This window comes from Larus michahellis, chromosome 8, assembly GCF_964199755.1.
Source record: "Larus michahellis chromosome 8, bLarMic1.1, whole genome shotgun sequence".
NCBI lineage: Eukaryota > Metazoa > Chordata > Aves > Charadriiformes > Laridae > Larus > Larus michahellis.
Window position 1 is genome coordinate 11,432,725 of NC_133903.1, and position 21,848 is coordinate 11,454,572.

The window sequence follows — 21,848 nt, forward strand, 5'->3', positions numbered from 1 at the left end:
CCTCAAAACTGCCCTCTTGTGCATCCTGCAGTCCTATTGGTTTTTGGACAGGCAAATCTCCAAGTTTTCTGACCTAGGTCCAGCTGTCTCATGACTACCATATTTGCCATACACCATTGTCTCCTCTACAACCCTATGATTACAATAATCTACAGTAGCTCCTTTGAAACAACACACCATCCCTTAACACAAAAAAAACAGAGACACCTAGCAAAAATATTGAAATTATGCATGGTTTGTGTGCCTGGCTCATTTTTCTTGATACCTCGGTGACCCACATGCCCCAGGTATAGCCCAGGAAGCCTGTGGTTCAGGCAAGTTATATCCTTCTGTTCTTTGTGGCTGTGATGCCACCAGACAACATTTTCAGCAATAACACGGCTCAGAGCGTGCTCATTTCAACCCCTAGCCATTTTCCTTTTCCTGCCTCTTTATTGAGGAGTATCACCCTCCTCCTTCCCACCAATTACAACAGCATCGCTGCTTCATGGCTGTCTTCTCAGTCAGACTGAAGGGCTGCTACGACTTTAAAATAACTTAGCAAAAAACCCCCGTATATGTAGTTAAAGCTAGAATGGTTCCCTCACCTAGTCCTCAGTGTGGCTTCACAAAATGGGGCTGGAAGTACACCAGGGCAGCCGGCTACAGCTTGGGGGTATGAACAAGCTCTTTTGTTGGCATCCCTCCACTTTCAGCTGCAGGCAGCTCATATTTCTTCTGTAGACACAAGGCTTCTTGTCAACAATTTAGTGTCCTTCTGAGTTTGAAATATGAGAGAAATAAGCCTGCTAATCAGATTTGAGCCAGGAAGTGGGCACCCCTAAATTAATGGCTATTTTCTTAAGGACTCTTAGTTCTTTTAAGGACCTCTGGTTTCCTTTCTTGCTGATTTCTCAATAGCTCAGAGTTAAACAAAGCAAATCCATTCACATATTTCAATATACAAATAGAAGTTGCATAGTGATAAAGTAGTTGTACATTAATCCCATGTTCTTCACGTATGTATACAGACATAATAGACTAGGCAAGTAATTCTTCCTAGAAGAGCTAATCAAAGGTTTTAATTTAATCAGTTCATTTTATGTTTATTTTCTTGTTTTGTCAGCCTAATATATGTAATAAAAATTTAATCTCTTCATTGTTCTAGTAATGTGAACCACTATTTTACAAAGAGTACTTGACTGACAGTCATAGCCAAATGAAACAAGATATTTGCTTGCCCTCACAGGGATTTTAAATAACCGTTTTAATTCTATGCCATGAATAAAATAGTTTCTTTCCTCAACAACAAACAAGAGAAATGTAAGGCTTCTGTTCATATTTTTTGCCCCCACAATTTTCTGATATTGGCTTAGAAATCTTTCAATATAAATAGTTCCCAATATATGCATAAATTGTCTACTATGCCGTGGTTTTACTGAGTCTCCTAGGAGCTCTGTGAGGCAGGTAGTGGGAAAGGTAGTGCTATAAAACCCCCAAATAATCCTGTTTCTCTAACTGAAAACCATTAGCAATCATTAAAATAGTGGTCAATAGAAATGAGGTTTCAATCCAAAAGCCATAAAAAAATGAATGGGAAACAAAGCGATTTTTCTTTCATGGCCAATGACCTTTCATTTATGGCCAACAGAGCACCACTAACGGTAACGCAAGCCTGAGAAACTACTGTAGGGCTGTACGCTCCAGCGCGACAATGCTTTGCCCATCAGAAGCTTTCACAGAACACACTGAAAATAAGTAAATGATCCCCTTGCTGTGGAGCCCATGGATGAAAAGAACTGTTTGCCTTGGTTCCTTTTATCTCGGAAGATGTAAACACGGTCTTTTTGATTATTTTTGTCTTTCCTTTCAGCCTATGCAGGCAATCAGGCAACCCTGGAAGGAACTCAGAATCTCAATGACTGCACTGTGGAAAGCGGATATTCAGCCTTTCCATGAAAATGGAAACAACGATGTTTTCTAAATAAAAACAATAGGTTCCTTTCTCCTTTTTTTTTTTTCCTTGTCAGACAAGCCTTTCTAATGGCATTTTGATCAGTGTTAGTAACTTTTGAACTTACATTTACACCATCTTTCATAGCATTACCATGGAACATACTGGTGAGAGAGAATCTTCTTTCCATAAGGCTTTTCTAATAGCATATTTCATAAAGATATTGATTTTAATTAATTGAGCAGATTAATAGCAGAACATTAAATGCAATCGACTGATGGATTAGATGAAGCCCAATAAGCCATTCATAACTTACGCCAGGATTCAGACTAATTCAAGACCTGGAGAGCTGAAAGCCTCCTTTGTTCTGCATATAGCCAGGCTACAAGATGCAGCCCCTTTACAAAAACAAAATTACAAACCTGCTGCATTTGCTGTCAGAAAAGCTGCCTGCAATTAAGATCTTTGGCTACCAACAGTGACAATAAGAGTGGAAGTAGGAATACATTCCATGACCTTGAAATGTAGTCAGGTATCATTATCCCTCACATTTTATTTAGTGGTATGAAAGAATTAAGCCTGCTTGTCTCAAAAGGAAAAGTTCTTGAATATATATATGTAGTTACTTGATACTATTTGCATTAGCTGTATAAAATATATTAAATCACTAAGTATTGTACTACAATGATGTGTGCACACACACATACATATTTACATATACATTTATATAACAATAATCCTATTTAGACTTCAAAAGATGAACTTAGCTATATTTCAGAGAAGTTACCAATCCATAGTCAAATCGTGCTACTTTATAAAAGATTTTTCAAACTGCAGAGTGAAGCAAGAGAAGGGCACTTTGAAACGACATACGTATTTAAAAATAAGACACTTCACTTCCTGCTGCTAATAGGCTCTCTGTTATCTTTTAGTGTTGCTATATAAAATTGTCTCCCACATTTTTCAACCCTGATTGTAAAAATGCTATTTTTTGCTTTGGCTGGCGCAAGATTCTTTTGCTCCAGCCTTTATAGATAGAACAAAAAGAACCAGTCTGACATAGAAAAGCTCTTAAAGACTCAGACTTACCCATAAGAAAACTGTCCCAGTGTAGGACTGCAGAAAGCATGCTTTGCAGAGTGTGCTGAGACAGCCTCCCCATGCTAAGTACTACAGACTGTGGAAGAAAAATGGGCATTGCAGCCAGCTAGGCACTGCCACTACACCTCTGCATTCCTTTTCTGACAAGCTGGAAGTCTTAACACAACATGCCTGTCCTGTGAATACAAGATCATCTTTTGCAGTGTTCCTAAGGTTCTTGTTACTAAACCCAATCCATTTTAAGACAGCTTTCCAACTCTCCCTTTTCCACAGACTCTACTCTCCTTGTTACAGAAAATGCCTATAATACCAGTCAAAATATGCAATCCAGGCACATTAGCTAGCTGAGCAGATTGAGACCACTGATTGTTATTTAACAACTTTGTACAGGTGCTACATAAAATAAGTAAATGATTTAATAGCTTGTAGGAAAAAAGTTAGAAGGCTTGACTTCAGTTCCTAAAGTCTTTATAACTGACTTTATGCTTTCTAGTAATGCTGAGCTTGTAATACCATTAGTCAGCTCCTTTTTTCACGGTACACTAATTTGAACACATTTATTATTTTTCCTGGAATATGTGTATTCTGCAGGCACAGTTTCAGGTCCTCTCCCAGTGTTTTGTGTCGCTGTACTCCTGCGGCTGGAGATGGCATTTCTGAGAAAGCAGGTGTGTGGCCAGAACGTCCCCATGACTCAGTAATCTCTGGCTGCCAGAACTATCCCACAGGACTTTTGGCTGCCAGTTGTAATTAACTTTAAATCCATTATTCTTTTGTGAGTGGAAAAAAAACCCCAACCTTCCCAGGCTGGACTGAAGATACACCTATATAAACAGATCATGTTTATATATCATATGGAAGGGAAGAATGGTTGTATTAGAAAGGTTTCTCGGTATCAATTTAGAATATTCACAAGCGAGTTTTAAAAACCACTGCAAATAGGGATCTAATATTACCAGAGAGGAAAGAATAGTAGTAGAAATTTTTTACAGGTCACTTGTTTCAAGACTAGCTTTATTTCTGTATCGTGGTGCATAATAACACATGGAGGGTCTTAGTACCAACCCTTGCTATGAAGTCAGTTATTTCAGGATTTCATTACTTATTATTTTAAAGGAAGATATCTACATTGCTATAGTTCCTAGTCTTTAAGATGAGGAGCCCATTTTTAAGGGCTGTGGCTTCTAGAGCCTTTTCTCATACTTCTCATACAGTTAAGGTTATGCTGCCTTTTTATCTCCTAGAAGTTGCACAAACACACCAATCAGTATTTTAGTGAGAAATTAGAGAATATAAAATATGTTTGTGTCAATACCCTGGAGCTGAAGTCAATGAAATAGTCCTTTTTCAGAGTGGGAAGAGTTTTCTAACTCACAGAAAAAAAATAAATTAAAAAAAAAAATCACATTGCAGTAGCCATCCTATAGATCTTCACATAATAATTACCTAAATTAGTACAAATTTTAAAAATACTGCATCCTTCAAAGTCTTCATACATACAAGGTGCACTAGACAATAAGCAACATATAGTCATAGAATCAAAAATTTAGGGTGGAAGGGACCTTCAGGAGATACCTAGTTCAACTGCATGCTCAAAACAGGTCTAAATAGATGAGGTTGCTCAGGGCCATGTCTGGCTATGTCCAGCTGAGTCTTGAACACCCCAAAGGACAGATTCTGTAATCTTGCTGGGAAACCTGTTGCAATTCTTAACCACTTTTCTGCAGAGTGGCATCCTTGCAGCTTGCACTGTTGCATGAGATTGCAAGACCTCATTCTTTCTCTTGTTGAATTTCTTGAAGTTCTGCTCAACCCAATGCTCCAGCCTGTCCAGGTCCCTCTGAAAAGCAGCCCTGCCCTGCAGTGTATTCACTGCTCCCCCCAGTTCAGTGTCATGCATGGACTTGCTGAGAGTGTACTTCGTCCCATTCTCTAGGTTATTATTGAAGATGTTAATAACATTGGTCCCACTGCTAATCCGCGAGGGACCCCACTAGTTACTGGCTGCCAGCTGGATTTAGCACCACTGGTTACAAACACTTTGATCCTAACACTCCAGCTAGTTTTCCACCCACCCTGACTATTTATCCCATCCATATCTCATTAATTTGGTGATAAGTAGACTATGGCAGACTGGGACAAAGGTCTTGCTGAAATTAAGGTATACCACATCCACTGTCCCCCCCTTCTCTACAGGGCTGGTAGCCTCATCTGGGAGAGCACAATAAGGTTGATCAGGCTTGATTTTTCCCTTTCTAAATCGCGACTGCCTGCTCTCAATCACCTTCTTGTCTTTAATGTGTTTAGAAATTGAGCTAATCCTGGTAAAAGCCATAACTTTACCAAGGACCAAGGTGAGGCTGATTATCAAATTTATTACAATAAATTGAGTGGTTACTGTTTCACTTGCATTCAGTGAAAAAAAAAAATCTACCATAGAATAAATTACTTAGTAAGTTTTATGTACTTTAATACTACAAGTCAGTGGCTTCAAGTATGGGAAAAAGCTACAAATCTGTTTGTAGCAAGAAACATCTCACTGACTGAAGCGGGATGGAAGCAGCATATTACCAAATATATGAGATAACCACGAGTCAGTTAATTTCACAGACTGCTATAATGGAGGTATTTTGCTACTACTGTGCAAAAGTTATTGAGGTACTTTATTAAAAGGCAAGTAAATAATATCCCATTTCTTCTCTGAGGATGTGTAAATAAGAAACAGTTAAAAAAACCGACCTAAATTACTGTTAGTCTTTGGGACTCATCCTGTAAAGTGCTGAGCAAACACTGAATAAAATTCTAATTAGAGTAATTGAGCTTTGATAACGGCTATGTCATTAAACATAAATTGGCTTTAAACTAATTGTATTTGCATTGTATTATGATTTCTATTAATGATTGCATTAATGTTTATACTCTGGAAACTCTTTTGAAGTAAAATATTAAAGCCTATACCACTTAATCTGAAGGGAAATGCCCTTTGAATACAAGCCTGGCATGGCACTGGTGGAAAAGGTTCTGTAAAGGAATATGGTCCAGATCTTTGCTGTTTATGATTAAGAGAAGAGGAAAGGTGCCTGTCACCTTTTTGGGCTTCCTCCATTGTAGACAAGGGGAGCTGTGCATTGGTCTCTGCAGTGTAAATCAGGGTACAGTGTGGGGTTCCTCTAATTTGGGCCAGCTGCCACCAATCCTGCAGAGTCTATGGTGCAGCCTCACTAAACTGCTTGCTCTAACTATACTTATTCTGATAGTAAGGTGTGCAGAGGGACCCAATAGTTTTAGATATAGTGAAAGACAGAAAAATCATACAGCCATTTTCCACTTAAAAAGCAGAACCGCCCACCAACCACAAACCCAATCCAAAATAAGGAAGTAAGACATGTAAAGTAGTACTGAATATATCATCACTGAACTACAAAATGCATTTCTTTTTGTGGCATTGAGAATAAATACCATGAGGTCAGTGCTAACACAGACCTCTCCTGTTGGGCAAGTCAGGAAATCCCTATTCCTTAGCGATGCCAGGTCCCATTGCCAAGCCTTATCAGCCTTGTCTAGAGGCGAGGGGAAGGCAAACAAAAAAACAACACACCAAACCCTAAAACCAGCTTTATGCAGTTTTAACCTGAAGGGGAGCCTGAGGCTGTGCATAGTGGTGTGTTCGGAATGGCTACTAGTAACTAAGCATTTGCTCTGACAATTCAACTTAACACATAAAGCCTCGTTTTGTACAGTTGGTCTTGCCTCATTTAATTTCAGTTGCTATCACCAGACGATAGTCAACAAACATAAGAATTATTTGCCTAGTTGGACTCAGAAACATGAAGCCTGTGTTGCTGTTCTTGTACCTGTGGCATATAGCTTGCCACTGCTCTTTGACCAAATTATTACAATTTCTGATGTAAATTTACAGTACAATACAAAATGCAAGAAAAAGCAATGATCCTCTAAAAAACAATTCTTTTTATCAACAGTCCTAATGTTGACCTTATTCACTGGAATATTTGCAGAAGGCAAGAACTGGGAGAAAAGAACATGGACACAATCTTGTTTAAATAATCACATGAATATTCATATGAACAGGTGTGCATTATTTTCTAGTTATTGCTTCCATGAGGAAAATGATGCGAGTCATGAAAGTTCAAAAGCACACAGTAATAAAAGTATTAGGGAAAAATTTGGAGTTTAAAATCTGCTGCTTTTCTATTAAAAATGATTGCCTGAGGCCTACTTTTCAGGAGTTTATATTTCCAAATTCAAGTAGACTAAAATAATTGATTAATTATATGACAGCTGACCATTAATTTTGTTTCATAAACCAAATCATCCAATTTTCTGATTCAAATACGTTGACTATTCAGTGGCATCCCATAATTCTGGAATGTAATGCAAGGATACAAAGATCGCTTTTTGTCTAAATAATTCTAAACAGCTGGATATCTGAAACTCCATTTGTTAAACACTCTAGCACATTTCTGAGAGTTTATAATACCTTACATGCTACAGGACAGATCTCACTGTTTCTGTCCTGAACAATTGCTGGTGTTCAGTATTTCTGGTAAGCCTTTCAAGATAATCCTAGTTTAACTCACTAACTGGTACCACACTAGTGCTGATATTTGGACTTCCAGAAATTTGGAGCCTGTTATCTTTTTGCCTAGGCACCTACTGCAAATATTTTAAACAATGAGCATAGTTGCTCTGTAAACTCAGACCAAAGATAATCCTCTACGGAGGTGAGTTTCATCTTCAGGGTTTGGCCCAAAGCCGAACTTCTCTGGAACTTAGGCCTTGCAGGGAGGTTTTGATTTATACTCAGCTGGTATTCTCAGCCACGTGAAATGAGATGAGGATGTTATTACTGTCACAAATGATAAAGCCAAAGGCAAACAAGGGAATTTTTTGACAAAGCGGTGCCTTACATTTTGAACTTTAAAATGGAAAAAAACCCAGACAATGGATGTCTTATTTATTTGCTACACATATTTTACTTGCATAGCTTGATTTGCTCTCTCAATATTTTTGACTTTTGAGTTTTTGACAGTTTTATAGTGAAGTCTAACTCATTCAAGCCACTGCATAAAGTGGTGTACAAATGAGGGGCACCTATACCCCTGCTTCTGTGTAATGAATGATGCATTGCACTTGAGGCATGCAGGCAGCAGCTCTTGGAAATCTCGGGAGAAAAGTAGAGGTGGACATACTACTTAGCTAGTCTGATGCCTTTAAGATATGCTGAACTCACAGTGCAATTTACTGCTCTTGTGCATGCACCTGTATTTCTTTTAGCATGAGTTAGACTTACTGTAGACTTGACTTCCAGAGATCTGAAATTCTAGGATGATATGATAAATCAGTCTTTTTCTTCTTAGATAATATTTGTTAACATCTCCAAGGAAACTCACTGGTAAAGAAGCTGTGAATCTCCAGATGGATATTAATATAGAGATGGAGTTGAAGTGGTGGAACCACCAAGTCTCCTAGCATTTTAAGAATGACAATTCAGATGTGCCCAGTGGTATAAGCATACCTTTGATACCTATTGAAAGGTCAGCCTGTCTTCATAACAAGACTTTCTTTTCTAGAATTATGCTGTATATTCCAATAGGAAGCTCTGCATAATTGCACATTATTGGTTATTATAAACAAATGTAACACAACATAACCAAATATAATACTGTAGTTTAAGTGTAATGACTTAATTTTACTCTTTCTACTTTGAACATCTGGCAATTTTTTCTGAAGTGCTATTGGTCTAAGAGAGCACTGAGAAGTTTTTTCAAATGAATACCTTGTATGTCAGAAATACGCAGTGTGGTTTACTTAGTTCATTACAGTGCTGTATGGAAGTCTAAGTGATCCTTCATGTATTCTTCAAATAGGCAAATAGCATAATCCTTGTTTTTAAAGAAATAGTTACACATACTAATTCAGGATAAAAATGTAATCTTACTGCAGCCTGATGAAGAACATCAAACCTGCCTCCCTACACTATTCAGTTTTCACCAGAAGAGCTCTGTTGACTTTACTGAATTTAACCTGTGATTAAAGCAGTGTAGGAAAAAACCTGTGACAAATACAGCTTATACACCACAGATATAATAATTTATAATTTTTTCATTCAGGAACGAGGATAAAACACCTTGTAACAGAGACAAAACTAGTTACTGCCGTTTACAAGAGGGACACATTAGGGCAAGGGATTCTTAAAGCTTACAAGACGACCAACAGAACAAAGGAATAGTGGGTGAAAAGTGTGCTATAAAAGGAACTCAGGAGAAGAGACAGTACAGAAGATAGAGTGCCGCTTTGGTGTCACGTCAGCCATCCCATTCTACAGTCTACATTCTAGAATTCTGCATCCCCTGTATGAAAACACACAAGAAGATCTGCTTTCTGGAGTGTATAGCTGTCAGTTAGATGAACAGAATTCTTCATAACAAATAAAAACCTACTATTTTGAACGGTGGTTTTAATAACAAAATGGGAAGTGTAAATGGTCTGTACAACGTTCTACAAAGATTAAAGGTGACAGAAATATATTCGAGTTCAACAGATTGTCTTATGGTGAAAAATAACTTTGTACAATAGCTTAAGTGCTGAATAAAATGTTTTGTGACAGAAATTTCCTACAAAGGAAAAATTGAAGGAGGCATGTTTCCAGTGTAGGGTGCATATATTTGACATACTGTAAAATTCACAAGTATTTAATTGTTGTATTTGTAAAATATATGCAGTGAGCTCTCTGCCGTTTTCAGCCAGTGTCCTGTCTGATTACACTATTTTGAGCTAAATGTTTAAAAAGTCACAAGCAGCCTTTGCTAAATGATTATCAATATCAGCCATACCTACCTGATTATTAGTGACTTCACCGGCTAAAGCACCATGTGCTTTTGGAATATTTACCCCTCAGGGCATTGCTCAGGCTGTAGATACCCCCACATGACTTTTTGCTCGTTTGCAAATGACTACACAACTGGTGTGAGCCTCAGCTCTTGCCTAACAGTTGACATTTGATTAGCATCACTACAAGGTTTGTCCTTTTCCACTCCAGTGTTTGCAATACCCTTATATCATCTATATTTAGGAACTATAACAACTTCCATATATGTATTGCTACTTTGCATTGAAAGGTCTGTCAAAATCTCATCCTCAATCTAATAGGTACAGCATTACGTTATCACCCAGCAGCATGGTGATAGAGAGGGAAAACTACAGCTTTTCAAACAAAGCTAAGTTGAGAATAATTTAGTTTTGGATCACAAGTTTCATCTAACTTCTGGGCATTGCATTTTGTGCTTGTCTTTAGGAGGGAACATGAATATAAGTTTTTATAAAGAAAATAATGTCCTGCTCATAGTTTTCTGTCTTTTGTTAAATGTGTCATGACTGGTGGATTCAGATATATCATTTTGTAAATGCAATTATTTTTTCATATCAGTATTAGGAAAGAAAAGTAAACAGGATTTAATCTAATTTATGAGACACTTTAGAAGATGATTTGAAGCAGACTGATTACAGTGTATCAATCTTAATTACAGTATATATAAACTAAATAATAGGAAATATTAATCTGCTGTTTTCAGACCAAAGAATCAATACACAAAATGGAAGTTCATTTTTTCCATGCACTTAAGTCAAGAAATGAAGACAGCTTTATGTAGTTTTAGGATAGTTCTGGAATTTGACAATTGAATTAAAACAAGCAAATCCCATTCCTCCAAAATAAAAGCAGAAATCTTCAGAACTAAGCATTTGACTGCTTTTTTAATTGCATTTTTAAATCAAATCTATTTTTCACTTACTTCTTGCAATGCTAAATAAAAGCATAAATAATTTAACTGAAAAATTAAATTAAGGAGAATCAATTTGTGACAGATTTATGAAAGCATATAATGGTTCTTACACAATATTGAACAGCTATACTTCTTACCTAAAAAACAGATTTCCCACACATTCATAATGAATGATTCCAGAAATATTACGCATTCTGTTTTAGTTCTCTGGTTCTGGGATTCCCTCTTCTTATTGACACCCTAAAACCATATCTGTAAAGCTCAGCCCTGTGTTGTGCTCTGCAGAAGACTCTGATTCAAACGTAGAACTTCTTGGTGCACAGGGAAGATATTCTCCATGATTTAGCCCTTAGACTTGCGGCCTATTTTTCCCCAAGTTTGGGATTGAAACTCTTTTCACTTGTGTTCCTCCTGGGCACTGAATACAAGTTTGAGTCCTTGGTCTCTAGGATTTTAAGACTTGAGGTCTTAAAATATATATACCACATATACTGTGCTGCTCTTTGTGCTCTCCTCCCCAGCACACCAGTGGAACAGTGAGCACCACCCTACCTGCAGTACAGAATGATTGGTCTCAACATGCAGCAGAATTTCTTAGAAAGAGAACTAAAACATTCAGGTTCGAGTTTCTAAAAAGTATTGTATAAACCAGCAACTGAAAACCAGGATTTCACAGTGGTTTGAAGTGGTAGAGAAAACGAGTCAGGTTTTTCTATAGTATATGAGTAAACAGAATGAACTGGAAATAATTTCCTGGCTTGAGGTCAAATGGTACAGTAGAGCACATGTCCACACAGCTAACTATTCTCAGATCTCAGACAGAGTGGCACCATCCAAACTGCTTGCTGGGAACAGTTTGTAGCCTGTGCTGTCACCCAACTCGTGCGGGTCGGTGCTGCCGGCCCATGCCAAGTCCACAGAGACTGTGCAAACCAGTGAACAGTACGGACAACTCTGTGCTAATGCCATGGCTGACACAGAGGCCCTGTTTAATTCACTGCTACAGTTTGATTACCTGAAGGATTCACACTTAAGCAGAAAGGAGGTCCAAACAGATTTCAACCAATGAAGTATAACTACAATAGCCTAAAATTATCACAAGTTAATTTTAATCTCTTAAGAATTTTGTGGCTTTCTGGTATGCAGCATCTCAAGATATGCATGCATATTGGGCCAAATTAATCAGACTCAGGGACAGCACATCTCCCTTTCTAGACCAGCTGGTGCTGCTAGATTACTCTATCAACACTAGATTATTGCGTGCCTTCCATTGCCCTCTGGGGCTGGCAATCATGACAAATCACAGAGACATGACCACAGTGCTGAGCCTGCCTCCTCCAACCTGCTCCAGTCCCTTCTCTCCTCACATCTATTTACTGCCCCATGGCTTCTCTGAAGGTCAGCCATCCAGTTTCCAAAGCACTAAGATTTTGTGACAAGCATTTGGCATTTAAATTGGATATTTATTTTATTTGCAAGGCAACACTTTTACTTTTTCTCTTTGAGAATTAGTTACTCAAAAATGTCAAAGAATTTCCAAGCAAAAAAATTATCTTTTTTCCTTTCTTCCTGTCTCTGTATCCACACACACAGAGCTATTTTTCTCTGTATTCTTCTCTTATACTGAGGATAAGTATACAGGTTGGGGTTATTGGTTCATTTGTTCAGCCAATTTTGCAGAACTGTCCTTGGCATTCAGGGACAAATAATTCTTTCCAATCAGCAAAAAGGAGACAATACAGATAATCCAATACTGCATTAGATTTGCAAGCAGTTCAAGGTCTTATCAGGCTTAAAGATCTTTTTTCAAAGACATGTAGGGGTTTCTTAAAGAAATATATAGAACATTATAAACTTGAAGTAATAGTTCTAGCAGCAGAGACAGCAGAGCAGAGGCAGTATATGATTTCCTTTCAGATTCTGATGACCTTGACACTGTAATTATGAGCAAACAGTCCATTATTGTTATGTCTTTAAAAAGACAATAATTGCCTCTAAATTTCTTGATTGCCAAGAAAAGGGATTTTGATGCTCATTTATCAATTACTTGGAAACACCTAATACCAAGGTTAGTTCCAAATTCTGAGTTCAATTTGCTGAAAGAAAAGCTGCCAGTACATTTTCAATCTACCAGCTTTGGCCCAAGATAGATCTTATGATAGCACTTAAAAAAAAAAAAGAAAAAAAAAAAGACATAGCTACCATTTCCTATCTACCAGCAGATGCAATTTTGTATTTTTTATGCATAATAAACAATTTCCCTGAACTAAGAGTGAAATACATCACTGAGTTAACATGTAAAGCACGAAGGAATTGCTTAGGAAAAGATACAAGGACTAGGCCTGAAAGTGCCAACCATCCTTTCTTCCTATTGGTTTTAGTGTTCAGCATTTCACAAGGTTTGACCAGGGCCAAATTAATGAACTGCATTTAAATACTTGTATTATTTCACTCCAGTTTATGGATGTCATGCTTTAGCATGAAGGGAAGCCTGAAGAGAATTGCATCATGAAGAGCAAGAGCGCAAAAAGTAACCCAAAACCCAATCAGATCCTGAAATTAAATGCTTTCTCTCTCTCCTGCCTGCTAATATCTGCAAAATTTTCTTTGAACTTCTAAACATAGATGAGATCAATTTAAAGGCAACATAAATAGAGGTGTCAGTCAGTGCCTGCTCTTGATCTGTTACAGTAGGTGTACCTCACTTGGACAAAATTCGTATTAATCTCAAATTCTCTGGGAAAAAGAAAAGTAGGTGTTGAGATTGCTTTCACCGCTGGCTTGTCCTGATGGCCAGCATAACGTCTGTGCATCAGTAATTGCTAAAGGCAGGTTTAGATGGAGCTGAACACCTTCCCTACTGGCAACATGAAGTGGCCAGACATGAATCAACTCCTGTCAAGAGCCTGTGTACTCCATGAGCCATTGCCTACTACAGCAAGTTCCCCCTGATGCACACACATGCTTCTTCCCTTTTTAATATTTTAAAAATAAAATGTTGAGCCTTTTTTAATTTTTTTTTTTTTTAAGACAACACCCTTAAAATGAAACAAATGAAAATAAAGCATGAGGTGAGAGATTCTACCTCCCCTTGTATGGCTTCCTGTAGTTTCCACTCCCTTTATGAATGGATCTTGCTCTTTTTCCATATATTTATTGATATAGTATAAACCAACAATAACCCTGCTTAGCAAAGGTCTTAACCTGCATACTAAGCAGCTAGAGTTGTACCATGTAAAGCTAGATGCACCTGCTTCCAGGGAAAAGAGGTAAATCTGCTAAATGGGTTTATAAAGGTTCACTTGCTTTTGCTACACCTCTCAGTTTATAACTCTCAAAAGACATATATGGAGAAGCCTTCTTCAGGTCTGCATATTTGAAACACACTATGCATATTTCATATATATATGAAATTTTCTGATTATTTGAATCATACATTTGAATGCTCTTACCAAAAACAGTGAAATATTAGAGTAAAATAACTCTTTAGACACAGATATTGTGAGGCAGACGCACATTTGCGGCTTTTTAACGTTTTCATAGTTCCTTTGCTTCCAACAGCCTGACTCGAACGCTTCACACACAAAACACACAAACATGTGTTTGAAGTACTTTTTAAAATATAGACTTCTAGAACGTAGATCTAAACAAGAATTCTTTGGCCAAGAAATAGTCATCCGGTCTTTCATTTATGAAATAAAAAATGATCTTACCTCAGCCCTTTCTCTTCTGAGGGACAGAAATTTCCTGTTTCTGCTTGTAAAGAGACTGGTGTCAGAGGAGTTTCCAAAGAAATGACAAGCTGTAAGAAAACATATTCCTTGTGAGGTGAAGTTCGTAGTCAAGAAGGAACAATAAATTTCCAGGTCTCCTGTATTAAGCTTTTCAGGTAAAAACAAATCTTCTTGTACCAAAAAATAAGATTCAGACACTCATCCTGCAAAAAAATAAGAAAAGAAGGGTGGTTTCACATGTCATATTCAATTCTATAAAGTTGCTAGACTTTGCACGCACTTGCAAGACATGAATAAGGTTTAAAAATCCCCATCCTTTTAAGGAGCAATTGCTTGTTTTAAATTTGCTCAATATTAGAAATAAGAAGGATTTTGCTTTATTTAAAGAGAAGGCTTAAATTGATTTAAAAGACATATGAATACTTTTATCTATGGATTCAAAAGCAAGTCCATCAAACTCAATGGAGCTGTGTCTTTTCTTCACGCTTTGGATCAGGCTTGGTTGCTAGTTCGATCGCAAAGGCAGTGTTTGTACTGAGAGCACTCTAATGCTACCTTACTGCAAGCAGCTACGGTTTTTAAAAGAAAGAATTACAACTCTCTGCAATGAGCAGAGAATCCTCAAAAGAGCGTAAGAAAGTTGTGATTCTGAGCAGATTTGTGTTGGCATGTATTCCTCTCATTTGGAGAGACTTTGATGTCAGGAATTGGGTGGGCTCAGAGCTACCATCCCTGCCATATAAAATCCGGTTTTGATCCCAAGAAACTCAGAGGTTTATCAGAGTTACGTAATACTAAATTATATCTTTTAATAAGGAAATCTGAAGTTAAAATCCTCAAGTTTGCACCCACTAGTGGCTTTCAGCATTTCTTATGGCCCTCTTATGGCCATCCAGGATCACACCTAGGCTTTTAACGAGCTCTTTGTTTCTTCTGTTGATCCTGGAGTTGATGTTACCTTCGACAGCATTGTTTGTTTTCACCAAAAACTAAGTTTGGCAGTTACATTCTACCACAAAATCCCATTCCGCTCTTCATAAAAGGGATAAGTAATACAACCTCTGTTGAAGACCCGATTCTTGCTCTTGGCTTTTTTGTCAGCTGGTTGTAGCTGTAGGCAGCTCTGAGAAAAGCCATGTGCCTCAAGGGCTTCCAAAACTTTTGCCTCCCCTGGGCAAGGAGATACAGTTTGACTTAATGGTTCCAGATGGTTACTAGAGATTAGAATTGCTTAGCTATATTGCACTGATGATCATTCTCAGAGCAGGCAAGCAGTAATTAATTGATTCCATCTGTATCTACATTTGGGCAGAGTGTGATTTATAATGACCATTGCTACAAAGGAACACAGGGCATACGATTAACAAGTCAGCCCTGATGGGTTATAGGGGTTTTGAGAGACTGGCAGAACTGATAAGGCTTTCCATAAGAACATCAATATACAAGTTAAACTACTGCAATGATATTACTATAGCTTGAAGTTTGAATACAGTGTATGTAACCTTGCTATGCTATTCAGCTGTAAGAATTATTTCATGATAAAATTTGTCCAAATACAGAGGCACTGAAAGTAGTATCTGAAACTATTGTGTAATTTCCAGCTAGAAGGTCACATCACCTCAGAGAAGTGAAGCAGTTTCTATTAAGGTTTACCATTTAAAATTGAACCAGAGATTCTCTGTCAGTGACCTATTTTAAGAAACACACAGTGCAAGACATTACAGTGCATATACTGAAGTTTTTTTTCATTATTATTTTTTGAGTACCTATTATTCTGATAGGTTATTGTAATTACATATTCATGAAAGAAAAACAGAACTTTTCTGACTGATACAGAGGTTCCAAGATTTACTGTAAGCAGGAATCTTCTAGAGATCAAAATTCAAAGACTGTTCAAAACTTAGTCTCATAACTGTCAATATACATGGTCAGAGTTATGAGCCATATCATGTAACATTCTTATTCTGATTCATTCAGAAGATGTAGAGGACTTTATAGGATTTGCATAAGAGTTGTCCAAATTAGTATTTTTGGAAGCTGTCGTCTTGATCTTGAGAAGACCCACCAGAGAACCAAATTCTTCCAATTCACCTGCTTAATCCATAAAACAAGATATGTGGACAGTTCCTTATTTCTGTAAGGCAATTTCTACGGTATTGAATTACACAGTTTTGATGCATTTCATTGTTTGTTTCCATAGATGTGGCTCATTGTATCACAAAAAAAGCATTTGAAGGACAAATGCAGAAATGTTCTTGTTAGCGGTGGCAGTTTTTTCTCAAAGAAAAACTTGCCGAGATTAGTACTTGAGTACAGTCACTGGTCCTAGACTGATGGGTGAATTTCTCCTTGTGAAGGTTGTACTTTGGTTCATCATATTTTAAATGGGTCTTTCTAAATATTCTATACACTTTGAATAGAAGTCTGACAGATTCTGTAAGTGGATTTACTTGATCACAAACCTGCTAAAAAGAGCCAGCTGAAAATTTGATACTTGAAAATAAGCTAACTATGTGAAGGCCAGCACTCTTAGTTTTACAAAGGCAAACATAGCTCATGCTATCATTTACCACTATTTTGCAGTCCCAGTACAAAACAGGTGACTATAGTATTTCAGTGTAGGCCTATCTATAATTAAAATAAACTTGCAAGTCATCTTTTCTGGCTATGCTGTAGTAACAGCTGTCAGATTGAGCAGCACTTTGTAAATCACCTTCTCTTTAACATGCAAGTGTTAGAGTTATTTATAACTATACCATATAAACGTCACAAAGGATGTTTGGTGATTCACAGATGATAACAAAGAACATACTGTGGGACAGACATAAGAGAGAAAGCAGCATGTTTTTTGAGACAGAGACATTTGGAGTTCTTCACACTATTCCTGAGCTGTCCCCAAGGGCATCAGCATCGCCACTGGATTGGACTTTTACTCACTCTACCTGAAAACCCAGCTCTGCTGAAGCCAGCAAGATTTTTGCTCTTGTTTTTCTAAGAGCCAAACTTTCTCTGATGGCTTTATGTGACAATTAATACTATATTACCATAGAACAACCAAGTGAAAATTTGAGTGTGGCAGGTTTACGTCAAGTGCAATAATTCCCCAGATTCTATCTACTTCTGAACCATCAGGTACTGCTGATACATATGACTAAGTGACATATATACTATTTTGCTAACTATGCTGTAGATGACAGCAAAAAACTGGCCCAGGAGTTCCACCAACCTGAGGAAGACAGGCAGGTTTAAACCTGTTCTGGCAAACTCACCTAAAACCGTGCAAAGCAAACATGTTTCTAATTGCATGACTGTGATCTCTTTAACATCAGGATTTTCACAAAGTTAGCAAAATTTTAAATAAAAATTTTAAGTCTGTTAGAATATCCTAGGAAATGAAGTCCCATGCTGTTTAAAGCTTGATAAAACCCAGCTTTCAAACAGATTGTCTCCTCTCAGCTTTTTGACCAGAGAAAGCATCCGCCTTGAGGACCTCAACACCACTACATAGAGAGCTAGCTTTGGAGTTCACTGTTAAATGTATAAGATAATTCAGGACAAATCACAGTTGTTTCCTCAGACTTTCAAAATCTGCATGCCCCTGACTCCATGGTTATATGTTGTTGAAGCATCATTGCAGTCTCAAGGCTCCTAGTCATCCTTCAGTCTCATATAGCTTACATACTTCAGAATGTAAAGTAGGTCTACACAGAGAAATTAAGGTAGTATAGCGAATGAGAAAGCAACAAAAATGAGGGTTTTTTTAAGAAAATAAATATTTATCAGTTAAAAATTAATTCTTATTAGTTGTTTCCAGTTGTAACCAATAGCACATTAGTATTTGCACTACTTTGAAATTAGTAGGGATATAACATTCTGTCACTTACAAGCATTAGAAGCAATTGTTAGAAGCATTCCCTAGCCACTGGGTGAATTGAATTCTCTGTGGTTGACAGAAGTAGTTTTGACTGTAATTACTGGACATGGCATTGTGGATAGCCAAAATTTTCAGATGGAAAACAAACTTAGAAATAGTATCAGACCTACAATTCATTGATGGCCATTAAATTTTTCTTTATGATTATAATGTAATAGAAAAGCTACAGCTGCATCCAGATCTTTTTATTTCTTTTCAGCTTTAGATTTTTTTTTCCTTTTAGTCTTCTGTTTTACTTATGTTTTATAGCAACTCTCAGAGAAAACATATTACAATAAATTTGTCTTTTCAAAGCACCTCTAAAACCTCATACCATTACTTGGTAGCTAATGTAAACCTAATCAGCTCATCCAGCATAAGTTTTCATTGCTTGTTGAAATAATAACTCATAGTTGCTCTTGGACAACATAACTACTGTCTAAAAATTGCAAGCTCCAAACCCACCTATAAATGAAGTCAACAAACAAAAAAAACCCTACAGGCTTCATAAAGGCAGAAACAATCAATCAGATCCTGACAAAATAAACCATATAAATGTTATGTCTATTTAAATTCTTCACACTCTTTCTTTGAAATGAAGGGGCAGCGTCCACATATCCTTCACAGTTCATTAATCTTACCAGGATGCAATGGCATATTAATCAAAACTAGTGAAAGGAATGCTGTCCACAGCTGACTGTAATATACACAAGGTGTCTCATTGCATTTCTGTGGAAAAGTATGTTTGTACAGCAGAGTATCCTTAAGGATTTAATTCCAAACATAGGCATCCCCAGCATTTGCCTAAATAAGAATACAAAGGATCTTTTGCCAAGAATTCCTTTGTTTTACTTAAAGTAACTCGGTTGTTGAGGGGAAAAAAACACAAGACCAAAATCTGGAAAATTCTGTTACACCTCTTTAAATTTCACCCAGGAGTTAAATTATAACTTCATCAAGATGGGGAAAAAGAGATGGGATGGAGACATCTGCTGAATAAATGTCTCACAATTAAAGAAAAATCAAAATTAGTATTAGAAAACAGAGCTATTTGTACAGCTTGACAATTGAAAAATGTATACTAAAATACACAACTTTGGAGCGTAACCTGGAGTTAGCAGACTAACTACGATATAGGAGTTTGGGAATAATGATAACAGATTCCTTGGCTTGGCTTTCTTGACTTTGACTGATGGCTAGAAATCAATACCACAGCTGGCATAGAAAGTAGTGCCATTGACTGTGTGTTCATTGCTTTTTCTGTCTTCAGGAATTAGATTTTTGAAGTTACATGCCATCAATCATTAGTTTAATCATTGTTTTGCTGGTTTATGTTTTATCAAGCAACAGGTATTGATCTCTGAAGTTTTGAATTTTTAATGCAGTTTTAATTCATAGTAGTTCTCTGCATTTCACCAATATATGTATTTTTCCCACACAATTATAGTTGCAAATAGAAGTCCATATAGCAAATCTAGAACCTGTCCATGAAGCAGTAACATATGAAGCTTTGCAACGCTTGCTTAGAACAAATACATTTTAAATATTAAGAGGCATTAAGTAACATCATAATAACAAAAACTTAGAACTAGACTTTAAAGAAACTATATGCATACTGTTAATTCTTGCAATACCATACTCCAGACTGTGTCTAATTTACTGTATTTGTTTGGTTTAAAAACTCTCCCTTTCTTGCCTCCTTCCCCCCTCATTTGGTTCATATTCACTTTGTCTAAGCATGTGTCTTTCCTAGGAGACCTAACTATTAGTCTTGAGCAAGTCCTGATAACAGGCACTCCTCAAACTGTGATTTTCTTTATGTAAATAGCACAGTTAATGTGCTTATGTTAATAAGACATTTTCAGTGCCTTAAAAAAACCCAAACAACCAGTGCAAGAAACCCTATAATTTTCTAGACTTTTCAGAATTAAATATAGGCATAAAATTCAGAATCCACTTCAATATAAGTATTGTGCTTTGGCACAGGTGTTGCAGTACTAAACTACTAAAGTAAAAACAAATATAAGAGAATACCCTACCAGACATGAATTTTGACGATAGCTGCGTCTCTGATTCTGAGTTTCCATAAACAGCTACGGACTAAGGAAACCATTCCAGCCAGCCACCCAGACCCTGCAGAAGCACTCTCCCCACACTCCCATCACAATCCACCTGACAGACACCTGGGGCCTGTCTTTAAATTAGACTCAGCCAATCCTCCTTGAATGGGAGGCCTATGAAATCTGTAGGCATTAATTAAATCAAAATAGCATTAGGGTTCCTCTCATTTTATTGGGATTTGGGAGATCTTGGGAGTGAGCAGATTGACGAAACCAAGGTGCAACAGTTGAAAAAATCAGTACAAGCTAAAATATATTTATAAGAGTTATAAGAAAACAAATCTGCAGTGTAGAATTAAGGTAATACACCAGGTGTTTGGGCTGTTTTAACTAGCCTTTAGAGTCTTTATTCAAGGAACAATCTGCTATTTGCAAGTGCATAGGAGTATGGAGCCCATACTCCCATTCTGGGTAATAGGAAGATTTGGAAACTAAGAACTTTTGCTTAAAATATACATATTTGACAAAACTAGAGCATATATAGGTGTAATTTTTTTATAATTTTCTCAAAAATTTAAAGAATCTGTTGATTGATATCTGTAGGAATATGTTGTATTTTAAATATTTTCTGTGTTTTTCCCTTTAAGAACAAAAATGGAAAAATATACTTAATTTTAGTTCTTGTGTTGCTGGGATTAAAGTTTAACCGATTCAAAGGATGTACATGCCAGAGAAGACTGTTTTATGGTAGGAGTAACTGGACATGTTTCCACGTTAATCTAATTGAAGAACAACTCTTTCTGATGGCAGCTTGCTCTTAAAAACTGTGTCTTAAATCCAGTTCCTCACAAAAGGAGAATTAGAGTGGGAGACTATGACTGTTCTGAAAGGCAGTTCACACATTGCATTACATTAGACTTGTTTTCAAAAAGACAAGAAACACAGTCTCTTACACTTTTGCTACTATGCTGTTTTGCCTGTTCAGCATAATAATAGGTGCATATATCTTATTCCTTGTAGATCTTTTTAAAGTACTAGGGAGTGCTATTAAGCAAATGCAGTAAAACAATGTAAAGCAGGAGTGCGAGGAATGTGGACAAGATCAACTCATGCTTTAGTCACATGAATCACTCTTATCACTGAATTGTTAATCTATAGTTTGGTAAAGAAACGTATTTGTTTTACATGTAGGACATAAGAAGGCATGGGGTCAAGTAATCTGTTCCTTACCTAGCACGGATCTTTGGGAAAGAGCCAGGAGCACTTACTGCTCTGGGACAGCTCTGCCGCTTCTTACCCCTGTGC

The 21,848-nt window shown here is 37.1% G+C and overlaps 2 protein-coding genes across 5 annotated transcripts in view; one reads left to right on the forward strand and one right to left on the reverse strand.

Moving 5' to 3' along the window:
* The window catches only part of CPPED1 (calcineurin like phosphoesterase domain containing 1), a 105,981-nt gene extending 102,891 nt beyond the window's left edge, over positions 1 to 3,090 (reverse strand). Inside the window, exon 1 of the mRNA XM_074599546.1 lies at positions 3,023 to 3,090. The gene's annotated coding sequence lies outside the window, so the exon portion shown is untranslated. The remainder of the gene's footprint in view (positions 1 to 3,022) is intronic.
* SHISA9 (shisa family member 9) overlaps positions 1 to 21,848 on the forward strand; it is a 190,542-nt gene that overhangs the window by 33,223 nt on the left and 135,471 nt on the right. The gene's annotated exons all lie outside the window — the stretch shown is intronic.